This window comes from Zalophus californianus, chromosome X (assembly GCF_009762305.2).
Source record: "Zalophus californianus isolate mZalCal1 chromosome X, mZalCal1.pri.v2, whole genome shotgun sequence".
Classification (NCBI taxonomy): Eukaryota; Metazoa; Chordata; class Mammalia; order Carnivora; family Otariidae; genus Zalophus; species Zalophus californianus.
The window spans coordinates 90,342,123-90,363,577 of record NC_045612.1 but is presented as its reverse complement, the minus strand read 5'-3'; the positions used below and the strand labels follow the sequence as shown (position 1 = coordinate 90,363,577).

Here is a 21,455-nt window from a genome sequence, read left to right as displayed (position 1 = left end):
TTTCTTTTTTTTTTTTTTGCTTGGGGGGGTGGATTTGTAAGATAGAGGCTTGTACAATTTAAACCTCTGATTAAGCAGGATATTTTCCAAATACGTACATCAAGGTTTGGAGAAGCAGTTGATATCCCCTGCATGAATACCACAGAAAGGTGGTACAGCTTTGTGACTTAAAATTTATTGCATTTCTGGGGATGGAGATGAACCCCAAATAACAGTAACCAGGCCCTGCTCAGTGTTTCCCTTGGGTGCTGAGAATGGTTGGAGGAGGAAATAGATGCTTATCAAACTTAACTATCTCCCAGGAATGTCAGTTTTACTTAGAATTTTGGGGCTAGGCAATTAGTATTTATTCCTATAAGTTATTTTAATATAATGTAAAATTTATATGAATTTTAAAGTTAGGATGTGAGACTTCAGAAATAACTTTATGTAATATTTTTATTTCCAAGATCCCTAAGTTTCTGAGCTATTAAGTGTACTTGAGGAGAAAAATGTGAGGATACAGGTGCTTATGGAATTTAACAGTGGTCACTGTGCACTGAAACATAATAAAACAGCATTTTTTAAAAGATGTTTTTTACCGTGATCCATCATAATCGATTTTACATTGCAGTTCAGCATCTATGCACAGTGATATAATAAAAAAAATTTTATGAAATGTTGTTTATTCTTACAACTTAAGATCTATAAAAAAATCTAGTCTTAATCTACTTAATTGATCCCCATTAGGTTGTGGCTTGCAGTCTGAAACTGCTTAGCATGGTACTCATTAATCTTATTTGAGGTCATCCTGAGGTGCTGTAGAGTTCAGCCTGGTCTTGTTCAGCTACTAGTTACTTACGTGACCTCAGGCAGCTTACTTCAATTCTCAGTGACTCGCTTTCCTCAAACAAGGGGATACTGAAATCCGTACTATCTCATAGGGTGGTTGTGAAGTTTGAATGAGAGAATGTAGGTGACACACTCAGGCATATACATTTTCCAGTGGTGATGTGCTGTTGCAAATTCCAAAGTGGAAGGTTTTAAAACCAGGAGTACACCTCCCTTGCCCCATCTCCTTTCAAAGGAAAAAAAAAAGTCCCAGAGACATTTTTTTTTAATAAAGATTTTATTTATTTATTTGAGAGAGAGAGAGAATGAGAGATAGAAAGCACGAGAGGGAAGAGGGTCAGAGGGAGAAGCAGACCCCCCCGCTGAGCGGGGAGCCCGATGCGGGACTCGATCCCGGGACTCCAGGATCATGACCTGAGCCGAAGGCAGACGCTTAACCAACTGAGCCACCCAGGCGCCCCAGTCCCAGAGACATTTTTATTAAAACATAGTAAGATGGCCTTAAGGATTTAGTATTGGAGGAAAAGAACAAGTACTTCAAGTATTCAGTTACTGAGCATTTGAGGCTTGTTGAATTCCTTTTATCTATGGTCCTCCTTTCTTAGTTTCCTCTTTTTTTGTCCTCTAAGTCTAAAAAGAAGAAAATGTAACATGCCTACAGACTACCACCCAGGTAGCTATTGACATTTAAAAAAAAGTAATGTGCACATATGTGTAGACAATTCACATAGCAAGGAAAGAGATAATGTAAAGCAAACCAAAAGCTTTCCCCATCTCTCTGCTATTACCAGTTTCTGTTTATCTTTGTCCTAGTACATGTTTGTGGTTGTATTTGCTTTTTCAGAAATGTATGCGGTGTTCAATAACTTGCCTTTTAAAATGGCCTCAGAGGTCTTGCCAGTATCAAAAATATATTAGTTTCATTCTTTTTTTTTTTTTTAAAGATTTTTACTTATTTATTGAGAGAGAGAGTGGTAGAGAGAGAGCATGAGAGGGAAGAAGGTCAGAGGGAGAAGCAGACTCCCTGCTGAGCAGGGAGCTGATGCGGGACTCGATCCTGGGACTCCAGGATCATGACCTGAGCCGAAGGCAGTTGCTTAACCAACTGAGCCACCCAGGCACCCTGTTTCATTCTTTTCAACCATTCTAGAATGTTTAACTATTTTTTTTTAAACATTTTTTTTTTAAGATTTATTTATTTATTTATTCGAGAGAGAGAGAATGAGAGATAGCACGAGAGGGAAGAGGGTCAGAGGGAGAAGCAGACTCACCGCTGAGCAGGGAGCCCGATGTGGGACTCGATTCCGGGACTCCAGGATCATGACCTGAGCCGAAGGCAGTCGCTTAACCAACTGAGCCACCCAGGCGCCCTAGAATGTTTAACTATTGTGAAAGTACTGGAATTTATTTAATCAGTCCCCTGATTGTTGGATTGTTCTATTGTTGGATATTCATTTCCAGTTTTTTCTTAAATTTTTGTTTTGGAAAATACCAAACCATTAGAAAAGTTCAAAAGAATAGTGCAATGAATATCTGTAATTTCCTTCACCGAGATTTACCAGTTGTTAACATTTTGCCACATTTGTGTGTGTGCTGTTTCTCTTCACATTTTACTAAATCACTTGAAAGTTACCTGAATAGTCCAGCATGGATTTCCTAAGAACAAGTGCGTTGTCCAAAATATCCACAGTATAGTTCTCACCTTTTGGGAAGGTTAACATTGATAATACTGTTATCTAATATATGGTCTATATTAAAATTTCCTCATTTTCCCCATAGTGTCCCATAGTTGTTATTTTTTAAATCCAGAATCTAGAGATCACATTTTGTATTGTGTGTCTTGTCACTTTAATCTTCTTTATAGTTCCCCAGCCTTTTTTTTTAAAGTCCGTTTCTTTGCTTGTCTCATAAATTTTTGTTGAAAATTGTACATTTTCAGTAATATATTGTAGCAACTCTGGATTCTGACCCTTGCCAACCTCCTAGATTACTGTGGTTGCTGTTTAGTTTTAGTGACTTGCCTTGATTAATTCTGTAGTCTCTTTTCTCTGTAGTGTGTCACCACTGATGTCTCTGCTTGGTTGTTTTTTCCTTTAATTTTTGGTTATATATATATATTTGAGATATTATTTATTTATTTGACAGAGAGAGAGGGATAGTGAGAGCAGGAACCCAAGCAGGGGGAGTGGGAGAAGGAGAAGCAGGCTTCCCGCTGAGCCCGAAGCGGGGCTCGATCCCAGGACCCTGGGATCATGACCTGAGCTGAAGGCAGCCACTTAACGACTGAGCCACCCAGGCACCCCTAAGTTTTGGTTTTATTTTTAAGCTTGGCTTCCTAGAAGTCGTCTCTGGGTCAATAATAGTTTAATGATCAGCAAGTGATAAGTAAGAGGTTGTGTTTAAACACCTTGATCCAATAAGGCATCCTTTACTGAAATGTGTGTATGTTGGGAACACATTCAGAGTTCAGATTTAAAGTTCAAACTCGGCTTGAGCAAAGGTATGAGTAGACAGCTAGAGATATCTATTGTCTCTCCTGAATGTGTGTACAGTTTTCCAGACTCCCAGGAATATGTGGGAGCTTATCAAGGTCTACTATGGCTGTCTCATTCCTCAGGTCACCCAGTAAAATTTCTGGCTGATTTTATGATTGCCCCCACCAATATTGCAGCTTCAGCTTCAGGCAGCTCTGATGTTGGTCTTCCTCAGTTGTTCAGTATTGAGATGGCTGTCGTTTTATGTATTCATTTTCAAGTCAGGCCAGCCCCCTCTGCCATGGGAGCAGCTGTTTTTCACTGCTTTCTCCGATTGCCTTGGTAGAATTACTATCCCAAGGACCTTGATGGGGTAGGGGGGCTTGAGTACCCAGGTGAATACTGCAGACTCCCACTGTTTTTACTATAGTTCATTGGTTTTTCTTGAATAACTCTTAGTTTGTTGTATGTCATTTTCCAGAGTCCTGAAATGTTCTTTTGTCTTCTTTATTTTATTTAGAAATTACCATTTAGTCAAATGGACTCTTTTCTTTTGGTATATTCTATAAACTTTAACACATGTATTGAGTCGTGTAACCCCTATCACCTTCAGAATACAGAATTTATACTATGCTTTTGTGTAATCACACCCTCCCCCAACTCATAACCCCTGGCAACTGCTAATTAGTTTCTATGGCTATAGCTTTGTCTTTTTGAGAATATCATATCCGTGGAACCACAGAACATGTAACCTCTTGAGACTGACTTTTTGTACTTAGCATTAATGTCCTTGAAATCCATCCAAGTTGTACGTTTATGGATAGGTCACCTTTTTTTGTGCTGAGCAGTATTTCATTTATGGATATACAACAGTTTTTCCATTTACCTGTTGAAGAACACTTGGGTTGTTTCCAACTTTGGGGCAGTTATGGGTGGAGCTGTAATAAACATTCATGTACAGGTTTTTGAGGGAGCACGAGTTTTCATTTCTCTAAGATAAATAGGAGTGGGATGGCTGGATCATATGGTTAAGTGTGTGTTTAAATTTAATTGCCAGTGTATTTTTCAAGAGCAGCAATACCTTTTTTTTTTTTTTTTTTTGGCGATGGTGGGGCTTATATACATGGAATGTTTATTTTGTCCTTTCTCTAACTTGGCCGTGCTCTCAGACCACCCCCTTTTTTCTTTTTTTTTCTTCTTTAAGTGGTGATCCTCACATATTTTCTTACCCGAGATACAGTTTTTTGTTTTGTTTTTCCATTTTGAGTTTTGGGTCTCTGCTTATAACCAAATGACACTAAAAAATTCATTTTATCCAGTGACCCCACTTCTAGGTATATATCCAAAAGAATTAGAAGCAGAATTTTGAAGAGATATTTGCATGCTCATGTTTATTGCAACATTATTCACAGATAAGAGGTGGAAGTAACCCGAATGTCCATCAATGGATGAATGGATAAAGAAGGTAGAGTGTGTGTGTGTGTGTGTTCCTTCCTTGAAGAAGGAAATCTGTTACATGCTACAGTGTGGGTGAACCTTGAGGACCCTTAGGCTAAATGAAGTAAGCTGGTCACAAAAGGACAAATACTGTATGATTCCACTCATATGAAGTATCTGAACTAGTCAAAATAACAGAAACAAAGTAGAAAGGTGGTTGCCAAGGGTGGGTGTGGGAGTGGATGGGGGGAAGGGAGTGATAAGTGTTTAATGGGTATAGAATTTCATTCAGTATCTGAATATACTTAACAGTCCTGAACTGTACACTTATAAATGGTTAAGATTGTAAATTTAATGTTATATGTTTTTTTCCATGTTAAAATACCAAAAACTAAAAAACAACAACAACAACAGTGCAAGTGTCTACAAAAATCCTATTTTTTTTTTTTAAGATTTTATTTATTTGACACAGACAGCGAGAGAGGGAACACAAGCAGGGGGAGTGGGAGAGGGAGAAGCAGGCTTCCCGCCGAGCAGGGAGCCTGATGCTGGGCTTGATCCCAGGTCATGACCTGAGCCGAAGGCAGACACTTAACGCCTGAGCCACCCAGGTGCCCCTACAAAAATCCTATTAAAATTGATTTTATTTTATGTTCTTTTAGTTGGGGGGATGTCTTAAAAATGTTTTTCATCAGTGACTTAATGTCACTTAGTTTTCTCTTCTTAGCTACCAAACTCCTAAAGCTAGCATTGAGTTGATGAAAAGGAATCTAAGCACAGGAGATGGAGACAGTCATTAGTCTTCTCTTCAATCAGAATCCTCTTGTTAGGTCTGTTCTTTTTCCAGGTATGGGACTTTCCATCAAATACCTGATAGGCTGTATAAAACAGAATAGAGAACAAGCTACCTTTGTGTTAAAGACAGGCATTTATCCAGTGTTATTGTTTTGCTTTAATACCTTGGAGCCAAGATATGGATGCCTGCCTCAGTCTGCTGATTTGTCTCAAACTGAGAAGCTTGCCTATATATTCTGATGATAGCTTTTAGATCTTTGCTGTTTCACCTTAGACTAGTGGTTCTTCTTGCTCTAGGTAGCCTTTTGCTATTGCTACTTGTGTCCTGATGACATTTAGGTACATGATAGTCTCCTTAGATTTTACTTATATCTTACTTGACCTTTCAGCAACATTCATCACAGTAGACTGTTCTTGCACTTCTAAAGCTTATTTCTTCTTTCAGTTTCTTTGACATACCAAGGTTTCCTGATACTTATTTTATTTAACTGGCCCCCCCCCTTTTTTAACCTACTTAACTTCTTTTAGTCCTATAGGCCCCCCCATGTTTAATTGTATTTTTTAAGACCTTTATTTGCCTGTCTTACCTATATATTTTTTCTTTTTTTTTTTTAATTAAGAAAACACATGGGGTGTCTGGCTAGAGTGGTCAGACATTACATTACCTGTGGGGTGGCAGGATGGGGGATTCTGGCCAAAGCAGTTTAGTAGGATTCTTGCTAATAGTGGACAATGCATGAGAGAAACACAAATCCAAATGTTGAGGCCTAGTTGAAAATGAGCTTAGAGGAGCCTGAGTTGAGTTTGCTCAGGGAGGGAATCTTTGTCACTATGCACTGAGCTAAGAAAAAGTGGTATGTCTAGAAAACTGTTAGGAGAAGGCAGAGATTAGGTAAGGGTGGTTGGTGATACTGTATCATGCAAGGCCTTGCATTTTCTATTATTCCTGTATAGGCAACTAGTTCTCTTTTTTCTCTTCCATTATAATATATGTAATACTCGGCCTTTTTTGGGACTATGTACCATCCTGGAGAGCCAAGTCTTTCATTTAATAAAGCATCATGGCAGGCAAGAGGGTGATGTTATGTACTGAATATCATTCATGCACATCCTATTCTAAGTGATTTGTAGTACAGCATTTAAAACATCTTCATAAAGAATCCAGCAGTTGGTTTTGGAAAGAGCAAAATACACATACCTCTCTAGTAAAGCTTAGGGAGAGAGCAAAGAGGGGGAGCATAAATATAAAACATCAGGAATGAGAAAGGGATACAGCCATAATTAAAAACTATATGATGTACAGCGAAACAGTAATTAACTTTAAAATCTTAGCGAAACAAGTGGTCTGTGACAAAGATGCAAATTATGAACTATGATTCATAAAGTTCACGGTGGTAGAAAAAAGTTTTCCAAAATTCCAACTTTTGCTTGAAATCTTAAATTGTGGGATCAACTCATTTAATCCTTGCAGTAATCCTTTGAGGTAGTTGCTCTAAAATATCCCTTTTGTACAGAGCACCAGAGAGATTAAGTGACTTGCCCAAGGACACACAGTGCAAAGCTAAAATCCAAACCTACCTAGCCAAGTTTCCAGAGCCCACACTTTTATCTGCTGCACTTAGCTCTGATGGCATTAAAAAGAGTAAAGTATTTGGGTACTTTGGCATTACAAAACTATTAGTAGCTTTAATGCCCACTGGGGAGCATTAGGCTCAAAAGTCATTCAGATGAGTAAGACCTGGTTAAGTCACGCTTGATGTCAGATTGACATAGAAGGATACTGGACAGGAAACAGCATGCCAGCAGAGCAGTGACAGGCATTCCTTGAGAATCCTTGCAATTTTGTCTAGGGGTTAGTTTTTGGTTCATGAAGTGACAGCTCAGGTGTGAGAGAATGAGACTCACATAGGTGGGTGCAGAGCTACTCTGCCGTATTAGTTTCCTGTGGTTGCTGTGAGAAATTACCACAAACTGGGTGGTTTAGAACAACAGAAATTTATTCTCACAGTTCTAGAGGCCAGAAGCCTGAAATCAAGGTTGGCATGACAGCAGGGCAGTTCTCTCTGGAAGCTCTAGTGAAGAATCAGTTCCTTGCTTCTTTGGCATTTTCTGCTGGCAGGTCTTCACATCTCTGTGTGTCTCTCTGAAAACCTTTACTACTCTTTTAAAAGGATACAAGTGATTGCATTTAGGGCCCACCTAGATAATCCATAATAAGTACCTCCTCTCAAGATCCTTAAATTAATCACATATTTTGCCATATAAGGTCATCTTTTGTTCATCCTACCACATCTGCTTCGAACACACATACCTACCCTTAAATAGGAACTAATATCTTCCGTAATTTTTATGGGCATACTCTCCCTGCAGTCTCAGTAGTGATATGCTCAGTTAAAAGAGCCCCTATGCTGAGGGAATGTCAAAGCTATAGAACCCTACCAGATATTCACAGCTCATTTTGCAGTTCTCTCACTTTAGATTTCATCAGTAGGACTTTTTACCATGGTTGGTGTTGCTGGTAACACAACTGATGGTTCCACCTTTATCAGGTTTTAGCAGTACAAGAACTAGTTAACCCATAGTCTGATTTGTCCATAAAGAAAAATGGGTTTTGTTGTAGTAACTTATTACTTAGAATATGTCATAAACTGCTATACATTGTTGATTTATAACCTTTCATGATTTAGTGATACTGTCATAGGCTTTGGGAGTGGAAGTAAGTTGGTGATGGTATACTGAGTTCTTTCCTTTTTCTTTCTTTCTAAAGATGAGGGTGTGTCCTTGTAAGATTTGTTTCAGGTTTTGCAGATACTAAAAAGATACTGTAACCTTTGAATAGTAGGCAAAAGATGTTTTTAAGGATTGGAGAAACATAAGTAACATGGTTTGGGGCAGTTAGGCAAGCATCAAAGAAGGAGCAGGAGAGTACTACCAGTTATTCCAGTGTCAAGAGACATTGCAATATCAAAAAATTAAATTCATTAATACTATCATCAATCATATTGGAAAAGGCCCTAAATTTTGGGAAGCTGTCAAGCTCACAGTGGAGGTCGATACAAGTTTTCCAAAATTCTGATTTGTGCTTTAACTCTCAAGTTTGATCATTGGCAAGAAATTACTGTTACTTGCTTCTCTTGAAATGACAGGCTCATTTCATTTGTTTTCAAGACAATGTCTTCCAGATACCTAAGTCAAAGTAAGCATAGTTTGTTAGTCATTCTTTTGAATAAAAATGGTGTTCCATGAAAAGAGGCCAGTTCAATTTACAACTTAAAACAATCTCACATGTACTTTCCCACAATATGGCCACTGTACTTCAGTATGGAGTGGAAGTGCTTTTTTTTTTAAGATTTTATTTATTTATCAGAGACAGCACGAGAGCATGAGCACAAGCAGGGGCAGAGGGAGAGGGAGAGGGAGAAGCAGACTCCCCACTGAGCAGGGGGAGCCTGATGCTGGGTAGATCTCAGGACCCCAGGATCACGACCTGAGCTGAAAGCAGATGCTTAACCGACTGAGCCACCCAGGCGCCCCTGGAGCAGAAATGCTTTAAATGTAGTTCCCACTTTAACCATTCACATTATTCAAACTGTGTGTACTCAAGGGTTGACATTTAATAAAATGACTTTTACTGTTTCATCAAGGATATTCTTAAGTTGAAATTGGCATTAACAACAAGAAAAAACTATACTTGCTTGGTGGTGAAGAATATGATGATTTCTGGTTCAGTTTGGTGCCTCTGGCTTAACTCCTGCTAAATTGCCAACAGTTTTACTCACCATTAATTTTGGATCATCAAGATAAATGTCAGCAGAGTTAAAAAGAGAAATAACATCTTAGTACTACAGTGAAAATAATTTTGACTCAGCAGACACCCTGAAAGAGTGTAGGAGACTACCAGTTGTCCATGAACCACACTTTGAAAACAGCTGCTTTGGGGGATTACAGCATTTTTTTTTTTTAAAGATTTATTTATTTTATTTTGGAGATTGTGAGAGCATGAGTGCAAGTGCCAGTTGGGGGAGGGATAGAGTGAGAGAGAGGGAGAATCCTCATGCCAACTTCGCTGAGTGCAGAACCCGACGTACGGCTCCATCCCAGGACCCTGAGATCATGACACGAGCCAAAATCAGGAGTCAGCTGCCTAACCTACGGCGAGCCACCTAGCTGCCCCCACAGCATGTATTTTTGACTTAATTAAAGTCTGATTGGTACATCTTCCCTTTTCCTTGGGCAATGTAAGATTCTTGGAACCTTTACTCTTCTCCCCTCGCCTTTTATTTTATTGTTGTATATATTAATTCTGTACATGTTTTAAACATAAAATATTACTGTTAAAGTTGTCACCTACGTGTTTAAGATTTATTTGCTTATCATTCCTTCATCCCTTACCTTCCTTTTGAGATCGTTTTCTTTTCTGTATGTGTGTTGGCTGTATTTATAGATCTGAATATGTCTTTACCTCATGAAGTATGTATTGAGATCTTGTTGTTTTGCATATGGGCTTTCAGTTTTTCCACCACCATTTGTTGAAAAGACAGTCCTTTTTCTATTGAATTCAGCCTTTGCACCTTGTCAAAAAACAGTTGCCTATATTGGCGTGGTTCTGCCTGTTGATTCTGTTGTTCCATTGATCTATATGTTTCTCTTTAATACCACACTGTCTTGATTAGAGTAGCTTACTCTATTGTCTTGAAATTGGGTAATATGAATCCTCTGACTTTGTTCTTTTTCAGAATTGTTTGCATATTCTACTTTTTCCTTTGCACATAACTTTTAGATCACTTTGTCGAGATGTACAAAGGAGCTTGCTGGGATTTTTATTGGGATTGCATTGAATCTATATAAATTAGGGAGAATTGATATATTTGTAATGTTTTCTATTTTGTGAACATGGTGTCTTTCTCTGATTATTTTGGTGTTCTTTGGTTTCTTTAATCAGTCAGTGTTTTGTTGTTTTCCACCCACAGATTACACACATATTTTGTTAGATTTATACCTAAGTACTTCATTTTGGGGGGTTACTATTGTAAGTGGTATTTCTTTAAATTTCAGATTCCAGTTGTTCATTGCTGGTATATAGGAATACAATTGACATTGTATCTTGAGCTTGAATATTACACTTAACAGTTCTAGTAATTTCTTAATTTTAATTTTTAAAGATTTTATTTCACTGTATAGATGTACCATAGTTTTGTTTATCCACTTACCTGTTGAAGGATATTTGGTTTCCAGTTTTCATTGATTATGAATAAAGCTGCTATATAAATATAGATTTTGGTATGTATGTATAGGTTTTGGTATGAACATAAGTTTTCTTTAGGGTAAATAACTTAGGAGTGAGATTGCTGGGTCATGTGATAGATGTATATTTATACTTATTGTCAAATTGTGTTTTAAAGTGACTGTACTGTTTTGCATTCTCACTAGTAGTGTGTAAGAGTTCCAGTTGTTCTGCAGCCTCATTAACACTTGGTATTGTCCCATTTAAAAAATTTCATGAACCTTGAGGGCATTATGCTAATGATTAAGTCAAGAAGAGAAAAGACAAGTACTATATGATCTCGCTATAACTGTATGTGGAATCTAAAAAAGTAGAACTCAGAAGCAGGGAGTAGATTGGTGTTTGCCAGGGGAGATGTTGGTCAAAAGGTACAAACTTCCACTTGTAAATGGATAAATTCGGGGGAATCTAATGTATAGCATGGTAATTTTAGTTAATACTGTATTATTGTATTCTTGAGAGCTGCTTAGTGAGTGGATCTTAAATGTTCTCATCACGTGTGACTATATGAGGTGTTAGATTTGCTAACCTTATTGTGGCAGTCATTTCACAATATATACATAAATCATCACATCGCAAACCATAAACTTAACACGATGTTTATGTCAGTTAAATCTCAATAAAGTTAGAAATTTTTTTAGCCATTCAAATAGGTATGTAATGATATCTCATGGTTTTAATTGATTTCTGTAGCTTTATAATGGGTCTTAAAATTGAGTCATAGTCCTTCAACTTCATTCTTTTCCAGAATTATTCTGACTATCCTAGTTTCTTTGTTTTTACATTTAAATTTTATGACCACTTCATCTGTATCTACAGAAAAATCCTGCTGGGATTTTGATTGGAATTGCATTAAATCTATAAATTAGTTTGGGGAGAGTTATTTTAATGCTATCAAATCTGATTGATGAACACAGTATCTCTCTGCACTTATTTGGGTTGTCTTTGAATTTTTTCAGTAGTGTTTTGTAGTTTTCAGCATACGGATTCTGTTACACGTACTTTGTTAAGAGTTATACCTATATATTTCATATTTTTGGAGCTATTATAAATGGTATTTTAAAAAATTTTGTTTCTAATTATTCATTGTTAAGGTGTAGAAATACAATTAATTTTTTGTATATTGACCTTGTTAAACTTGCTTATTAGTGATAGGAGGTCTTCCCCCTGGCCTAGATTTTTTGGGTCAGTTGTGTTTTAAGGAGACATTAAAAAAAAAAAAATGAGAAAAATATCTTTTGTAATTGTCTATGCAGTTATCATTTCCAGTGGGCTTTATTCTGTGTTCTGCATCAAGATTTTCATCTGGTATAACTTACCTTCTGCCTGAGAATTTTTTTTTTTAATTAAAAAAAATTCTTAGAAATTCTTAAAAGTTCATTTCTTAGACTGTAGGTCTGCTGGTGTTGAATTCTTTCAGTTTTTGCATATCTGGAAAAGTATACTTTTACCTTCTTTTTTTAAAAGATAATTTTGCTGAGTATAGAATTGTAAGTTGACAGACTTGTTTTCCTTTCAGTAACTGTAAAGATGTTATTCCACTTTACTCTGGCTTGCATTGATTCAGGCAAGAAGATTTCCTGTGCTTTTGCTGCAGCCTAAACAGTCTTTGTAGGCAGTAGGCTTGAGGTAATTTTAGGGCTTACATCCTTTGTTTTCCCTTTTTCAAAGATTACTGTTAGGTATTCTCAGATGTCCAATGTCTGAAAACATTTGTTTTCGCACATTTTCTCTTGTTTTTTAGTTATTTCATTCAGGGTATATTTGGTCCATTTTACTGCATCTTGCCTGCAAGCAGAAGTCCAAAGACCTAAGAATTTTAAACCTCAAAAATCCTTATAGAATGAAAGGTTGAAATGTCAATTAAAATGTCATTCCAGTAATTCAAATGTATGTCTTGTGTAGGGAAACATAGGTTTAAGGTTTCTCCTGAGACTGATGTGTTCATATTTTATTTCACTGATTTCAAATAGAAATTTAAATATAAGCTTTCTAGAGACTTAAACTAAGTTGAAATGGTATTTGGATGGTCAGTTTTCATATTTTATATGAAAATATTTTAAATGAGTATTTAATATTCAGGCAGTTTTCTTTTAAATACAGATATTTGGTATAATATGCTTTTAGGACTGGTTTTTCAGATGAACTTTTTCAAATTAATGCTGCAGATTCTTAAGAGTCACTAATAATAGGAGATACTGAATTTGCTTGAGACTTAACTTTTTTCCTTTCAATTCCTGAGTTAAAAACTTTTCAAGTCATATTGGAAAAATTTATAGTTAGGCTAGAGCAGGGTTACCTTTTAGTGGTTTAATAGACACGAACCCTTGTGAAATAGCTAAGGAGTGGGTAATGCACCTGTTCCTTGATCTTTATTAATCAGCAAATAATTTGATTGTGTTTTGCTTTATTGCTCATTCTTGCAGTTGTAGATGACAGTGACAGACCAAATTTTCCTCAGTAATTTTTTGAATGTTACTGATTCCTATGAGTTCTGTATATTCTGAATGTGAATGCTTTCTCACTATATGTTGAAAAGTGTATTTTCCCAGTTTGTGACTTGCCTTTATACTTGTGTGTGTGTGTTTTATAAACTAAAGTCCCAAATGTTGATGTCATTGAATTAATCTTTAACTTTTTTTTCCTGATTTGGCATTTTTTCAGGTCTGTTTTTAAAGCATTCCTAACCTATGCTGATAGCAAAGACATTTTGCTGTTTTCTTCTTAAAGGTTTAGATAAGTTTGCTTTTTACATTTAGGTCTTTTTAATCCATCTGACATAGGTTTTTGTATGTGTAGATATAGACGTCTAATGTCTTTATTGGTTTAGTCCAACATTTTTTAGTTTTCAGGAGAGTGGTTGTGTCCAGGCTGCCTGAAGCCTAACCCTTTTAATTTTATGGCATGCATGGAAAAATAGTTTGTACTAATGACCAGGAGAAACTATTGAAGGTGCTTAAGATTGGTGATGGTACATAAACAGTGGCTCTGGCTGAGAGGTTGTGGCTGCCCTGGCGCCCTGGCACCCTGGCTGATTTTTGCCTGGCAGCCCCAGAGGCTGAGGCTACCTCTCTTTCAGCAGCCCTGTTACCCATTCCCAGTACATGTGTTAGAGAGTGCTCGATGTAGAATATGAATCTCAGAAATGGAGCTGTGTGTGTATGTTAAGTTTGTTAGTTTGATAAGGAAGAGAGGGAATTCTAGAGCCTGAATCCTGCTGGGCCAGTCCAAAATTACACAGGAAAGAAAATGTAATTAGTTAGGTTCTTTCTTGACAATAGAAGAAAATATTGGTGAATGTTTATGAGGTCAGGGGGGCTGGGATTTTCTCATTCTGAGCCTAACATACGTACTGTAAAGGAAGTGGTGGTTGGTTTTGAGAAAATAGGGAACGTTTTACATCAAAAACTTGGTGAACAATTCATAGGCAGATGCAAACTGGAAGAGATACTCTGCAATAACATTATATGTAAAAGCCTTTTGCATATAAATAGCACCCGACAAATTATTTAGGAAAAACTGTTCACAATCCAATAGAGAAATGTGCACAGTCTATGAACAGGTTGATAGTTCGTGAAAGAAATAATAAATATAGCTAGTAAATATTCGGAAAAAAGTAATCAAAGAACTAGAAATGAGCACTGTTGGAAGATTACATTGGTTCAGCTTTGCTGGTGGGATTATCAAAGCTTAAATTTTGCTGTTTGTGAGGAATTTTTCCTAAAGAAATCTAAATTGGCCAAATTATGTTTATTGGGTAATAATAACTTGATTAACAACCGGTTACTCTTAAGTAGAAAGAAATTATGGTTTAGCTCTTCAGTAAAATATATGAGATGTTAATTTTGATGCAGATCTATATGTTTTGACATGGTAAGCAGGTAATATATTGAATGAAAGAAATAGTACAAATCTTTGTATGCAGTTTTATAAAAGTATATGTGTGCATAGAGAAAAGTCTGGAAGGGTGTATTCAGACTAATGCTTTTTTTTTTTAAAGCGCTATCTTTGGGGGAAGGGGCCTTTACTATGTTGCAGTTTCTCTAGTTTTAGGGTTGTTCATTTATTTAGTAGATAAATATAAGTGCCTACTACATATTAGAAGTTGTAGAATTCAAAGCAGATGATTTTCAGTGGAGCTCATGCTGATAAATGTAATGTCTCCCCTCTTCTTACCCCAGTGGAGTGCTTGGTCTTTTCTTCCTTTGTGCATTTATGATTATTTGACAAATGCATATAAAACAAATGAATGCATACTTTACTACCAAAGATGTTAACTTGAACTGTATATATTATAGCAAGTATCCAGGTTATAGCAGGCATAATAGACACAGTTTTTTTTTTTTTACCTTATGCAGATTTGGCCTACTTAGTTTTGTTGTAGCTGGCTTTCTTCCTATTTATATATTTTTGGAAATCTGAATTAAATGTGTATAGCCCAAATGACAGGGAGAGTGATTGCATGTAAGATTGTCTCTTTCTTCCTCTAGATAAATAATAGACCCTGTGGAGTAGCAAGCAAATGAGGCAGAATGTAAGCTATAATGCCAAATGCTTTACATGGGAAATCACGGGATTACTCTGGGCTTTATTCACAGAAATCACTCTGCTGAAATTCTATCTCATACTTTCCTTACCTTCAAATTTTAAATACACATCATTTTAAAGATTATTCAAGACTTAATACACATGCTTGATTTGAATGAGGCTTTACAAATAACTTGACTACCCCATCTGCATGGTGTTACAGTTGGTATGATATAGAAAAAAATTATTTGTGAAATAACATAGGTGTTTTGACACAACAGCTTTTTTAAAATTTAATGTTGGCCCTGGGGGTGGGTATATGTGTGTACACGTGCTAATGTAGAAATCATTAGTTCATTTGGCTGCATGCATAAACAATAAAGGTTTTAGAGTTAGTAGTAATCCAGCAACTTGTTGACAGTTCAGACAGTATATAGCCTAGTGTGCTTTGTTGCAGGTGTATTTGGCCTTTCTTTGCCAAATATACTAAAGAGAGCAATAACAACACTAGGTAAACTAAGGAGATAAAACGTAGAAGATACAAAAAGTAGGGTAAAACCATATAACATTTTCCATATGTTTTCCACATGTTGTCTGAACTCGTATATTATCCTTTATATATATAAACAGTAGTGTTTTTCTGCCACAAGTCACTTTGAATATGGGAACTTGGTGTTTTTCTTTGGGTTGTGTGTGTGTGTCTTTTTTTTTTTTTTGAATGATTGTTGCTTTTTATATGATTTAAAGTAAAGCAAGGTAAGAAAATTTGATAAAGAACTGTGAGGCTCAATCTTTCTGTGGGATGGCAGGAGCAGGAAGTGGTGATCTTAATGCTTTTCTGCTTGGTATAGAGGGAGCTAGTTTGTAGGAGTGTAAGAGAGTTGCTTATGGGGTGTCCTCTATTGGAAATGACTTTTGGATCCTTAGGCATGGCCTAAGTTGAACACCTAACTGCTTTAGAGGCTCACATACTGTTTGAATCCAGCCTCTCCTAATTAGTAACTGTGACGTTGGACACAGAATTTTTCTCTGTGGCTCAGTTTTTCTGTCTGTGAAGTAGGGTGTCTCTATTTCATAGAGAAATTGTGAGGATTAAATGAATAAATATATGTAAAGTGCTTAGAATAGTGCCTGGTACGTATCAAGGGCTCAAATATTAACTATCAACACTTGACTTATTAAATTATTTAGTTTTGATTTCAGTAGTATAGTTCTGTAAGAATATTTTGTAATAGCAAAGTATTTTTAATAGTTTGTTTGAAAAGAATGGTATGTAGGGTGCCATGATAGTATCTTGCATGATGCTTGCTTACTCATTAACATCCAGCACATCCACTGAATGAAGAGTATAATAGGTCCAGAGAGGCTGAGAAATCCAGGAGCAAGACTGAAATGCTTAAATTTTGTTATACTGACTTTTTGTGATGCGAGAGATTTTGGAAATTGGAGAGAAGGAGATAGGGTAGAGTTAATAGATGTGTAAGTTCGTGTATCTTCTCTAAAATGTTAAGTATGGGTGACAGTTACCTAGATTTCTTTTTCCTTTTTTCTTCATCCTTTTTTTTTTTTTTTAAAGCTTTTATTTATTTGAGAGAGAGAGAGGGCCTGAGCGGGGGGGGGGGGGGGGGGGGGGGGCAGGGGGAGGGATGGAGAGAGAGGGAGAAGCAGACTCCCCGCTGAGCAGGGAGTCCAATGCGGGACTCCATCCCAGGACCCAGGGATCATGACCTGAGCCAAAGACAGATGCTTAACTGACTGAGCCACCCAGGCACCCCCCCTTAAGTAGGCTCCTTGCCCAGTGTGACCCCAACATGGGGCTTAAACTCACGACCTTGAGATGAAGACCTCAGCTGAGATCAAGAGTTGGTTGCTTAACCATGCATCCCTCCTTCATCCTTTTTGTATGTGTTAATGATTATTTCATTAGGTGGCTGGGACATTTTTGTTTTTGTATTTTTTTTTTTTTAAGTGAGGAAAGAGGGCTGCATACTCATTCATTTGTTTAAATAAAATAATTCTTAGAGCCAGTTCCAGGCTGCTCTGGAACTCCACTGTTCTAAGAATTTAGGCTTCTGTTTTCCTATGTTCCATCCTCAGCTTTGGCTTCTACCATCTAGGTGCTTCCAACTAGGGGGAGGAGGGGTTGAAGCAGAGCATGTCCTTTCTTTGTTTGCCATTGGCCAGAGCTTAATCATCAGGCTACACCTACAAGGATGGCTGGGAATCCCAGTATTTATTCTGTGAAAACATGTCTAATTAAATTTAGGGGTTCTATTAACAGAGAAAGAGAGGAGAAAGGATATCAGGGACACCTAGAATCTGAAGCAAGTTGCAAAACAATGTTTATATAAATATGTAAATATTAATACTAAAGTGGGAAAAATACATCTGCTTGCATCTGCACAAAATAGTCTTGAATACAGTAGAAAATTTTTAATGTTTGTTGCTTCTGGGAAAGGGAACTGGGTGGCTGGGGTTAGGATTAGGAGACAGACTTTTCACTGTATACCCTTTAGAAGTGGTGATGTATACATTTTAACTTTTCAAAAACAGTAAACAAAACTAAGTATGGAAGTCTGATATTTAAGTTCAGGAATAAATACGTCATTAAAAATTAATAATCCTTAAGATTATCATTTTCGCTTCCCTCATTAAAAAAATGTGGTGAGTTGAAATTTCAAAAACTGATTTAGACTTAGGTAGTTTGAAAAGCAGCCAGGCAAAGGCATTGCTGAGTGTCTGGAAAGGGCAAGAATCGTCATTATTTATGAGGCATATTTCTGGGAAGGGTATCAGCTTTAACAATGCAAACATTTTTAGGGTTTGAGGAAAGCAGGTTAGGATGCTGAATTTGTATTGAAATTCAAAGCAAATAAATCATGGAATTAAATCAGGAGAGATGCACTCACTTATATGTATGTGTGTTTGTGTGTGGGTATGTATTATATATAATATTATACACTGTATGCTTGTAGAAGCCCAAGGAATCTTAAAAAAAAAAATGCAGCTCAGAATTATATCCAAAGTTAAGAAGTCTCTTTTCTAACTCGCAGTAAGATAGCTTAGTAATTTATGCTTTAGTTCTTTGCAATGATATGAGCCAAAGATGGCCCATTTAATTTTTGGCATATTTAAGTTTTCCTCTTTTCTGATTGAGCTGAATTAAACTTGCTTTTATAAGTTACACCCATTCATTGGTCTGATGTCTGGAGCTACCCAAAGTGCAATTAATCTTATTTCTGAAGAAACAGCTTTTTAAAGTTTTGAATAAAGTTTTAGCATCCCTGGTGATTCTCCCCAGTTAAACTTAGTTTACAATAGTTCTCCATCCTTCATCAAAATTGTAGCCCTTTATAAATTACCACCTATGAAAATGTGGCACTCAGAACTGGTGATAATGTTAGAAATCTGGTCAGAGTAGACCTTGGCGAGCTGATTATTGGTGTTGATTTGTATAATATGCTTTATTGATTTGGGTCATGAATACTTTTTTAGTAGCCATATTTCATGGATGACATGTTGACCTGTAGTCTGCTTAAATCCCTTACAATCCTCTTTTGTAAGTAGTCAGTTGGCTGCTGAACCATCTTATGTATCTGTGGCTGGCTTTTAGGAATTAAGGGCAGGATTGCATGCTTGTCTTTTTTCAACCTAAAAGTTTTGGTTCATTTAAAATCATTGGGGTATTTAAATCTACATTAATTTTCTCTACCATCTGTATGTCCCAACTACTTTAGCTAAATCTTTTAAATTGGAAGAAAAATAATTAGTTTTAAAAGTTGCCTATATTTAACAATTCTAAAATACTAACAAATTTTAGCTAGGCCCTGACCAAGTTCATCATACAAGACTGTAATGCTTAAGCATTTTTTTTTAATATTTAAGCATTTTTAATGTTAACGTTAAAAAAGTAAATGTTACAGGTCTGTGTCCATAAGCTCTAAGCTTCATCTGTCAAGGTTTAGAAATAGAGGGTAATGATAATATCACTGTTCCGAGATAAATGATTTTTCAAATAAAAAAAATAAAGCAGATACCGACCATAAATTATATTGAACATTGTGGAAAATGGTACTGTAATAGGAAGAAGACATCAAAGTTCTCTACCTAGCTGGGAGGATCTTAGTTTACTCTCCTTTGATTCTAGTATTTAACGATTAACTTTATTTTCATTCTCACTGTTTTTTCCAGTAGGTGGTAAGGATTATGGATGTGTAAGTCACTATAAACAACCATAGGATGTAACAATGATTTTTGTGAAAGGCGTTGTTCATCCCCGGTGCAAGACTTCATTATTTTTATATGCTTTTCATTTATAAACATGAGAAATTTTGCTTTCCTAATATTTAGCATAGGGATCAAATAGTTAATTATTTTTAAACTTTAAACAGTATCTATCTCTACACTGTCCATTAACACGTGTCTATTTAAATAGAAATAAAAATTAAAATGTAGTAATTTAAAAATTCATTTAACTTCTACTAGCCATGTTTCAAGTGCTCAATAGCCACTTGTGTCTAGTGGGTAGCTTATTGGGCAACACAGATTATAGAACATTTTTATCGTTGTAGAAAGTGCTCTATTGAATGATGCTGATATAGACACAAATGATTTTCATGCAAATTTCTGACTATCCTCACATTAAAGGTAGGGTGAATCCTAGAGGAAAGCATAATAATTCCTTAATGATTTTTATAAGAATAGAAATGTTATAGGTTAATTATGAAAAATCTAGAAAATATAGAGGAATAAAAAGAACAAAGTAAAGTTTCTCTGTGACTTTCTATTTTTAACATTTGCTTTATATTCTAGTCCTTTTTTTTCTCTGCACGTGTGTACATGTGGGGATGATTTTACTTGTGCACATTTCAAGTAAAAAGAGCAAGAATATAAAAAACCATTTTAACAGGAAATATTTTTGCTTTATAGAAGTTTACCTAAACTTTGTTCTAAATCTAAACTGTTTATCTTCTATGTTTATAGTTAGCCTTTTGACTAAAAATGTTATTATAAAAATACGGTTTCATTCTAGATTATTGTATGAGTTAGGAGTATTGGAAATTATCTCCAGTTATTTATTTTCCTTTAAATGCTCTTTAAAAATTGCATTTGCCTGTATCTAATATCAGCATTTACCTAAAACACTTCACATGATTTCATGAAGTTTCACTATGAAGTGGTGACACAAGGCACTTGGAAAATTTATTCTGACTTTTTGCTCGTCTTCATCCCATTTGATATTTGGCTCTGTCAGCAGCATCTTTGACTACCACTGTTAATTGGTAGGTGCCTGCTGGCTTTGTTGGAAATTACTATGAATTTGTTAATGAAGCTTGAGTATATGGGTAGGCGAATTTAAAATCTGCCCATTCTGGTTTTTACCTGGTGTTAATGCTTCACGATGATCAGAGTTATGTATAGTATTCATTTTAGATGTGTTCCTTTGGTTTATGGGAAGTGGAAGATAAGACAGTAAATGATTCATGGTAGTGGAATCAAGGTGTGGTGGTAAGACAGAAGTATAGGATGTTGCCATCTTTTTGCTTAAATCATTAAATTTCTTCATGTTTATATCTTGAATCTTTTCACTATGAAACCATATTTGCTTATAAATTTAATGCTGATCAGTAAGAAATTATCAGGGAGGAGTAGGAAAAGTTTCTAAATAACTAAGAGTTTAAGAAAAGGTAATAACTATTTTAACGAGTGTTTTATTTACAGTGCCATTATTAGCTTTAAAGTCACTCATTAATGTAAAATTAAGAATTGTCATGCTGTAGCCCAATAATTTTATGAATTTCTCTGATAGTTAAAAAGTACTGAAATAAATTGTATTTTTGTGCTCTTAACCATCTGCCCGATAGGATTATTTATGACGTAAATTAAGAGGATCTTGAAATTTCATGCCTCCAAATTATAGTAATTTCTGACACTTCAGAGTAGTATTCAGACTCTTTTAATTATAGGGAAGCAGAATGATTAGTTTTTCATGATTGTGATTTGGTACATACATACATGTATGTAGATAGCTAAGAGTGGAGTAAGAAATGAAGGCAGCCCTTTCGTAAAATGTTAGGCTGTAAGGATAGTACAGTCATCCCAGAATT

The 21,455-nt window shown here is 36.0% G+C and overlaps 1 protein-coding gene across 10 annotated transcripts in view; it reads left to right on the top strand.

Moving 5' to 3' along the window:
* Window positions 1–21,455, top strand: part of KDM6A (lysine demethylase 6A) — a 211,935-nt gene that overhangs the window by 41,822 nt on the left and 148,658 nt on the right. The window lies entirely within an intron of this gene.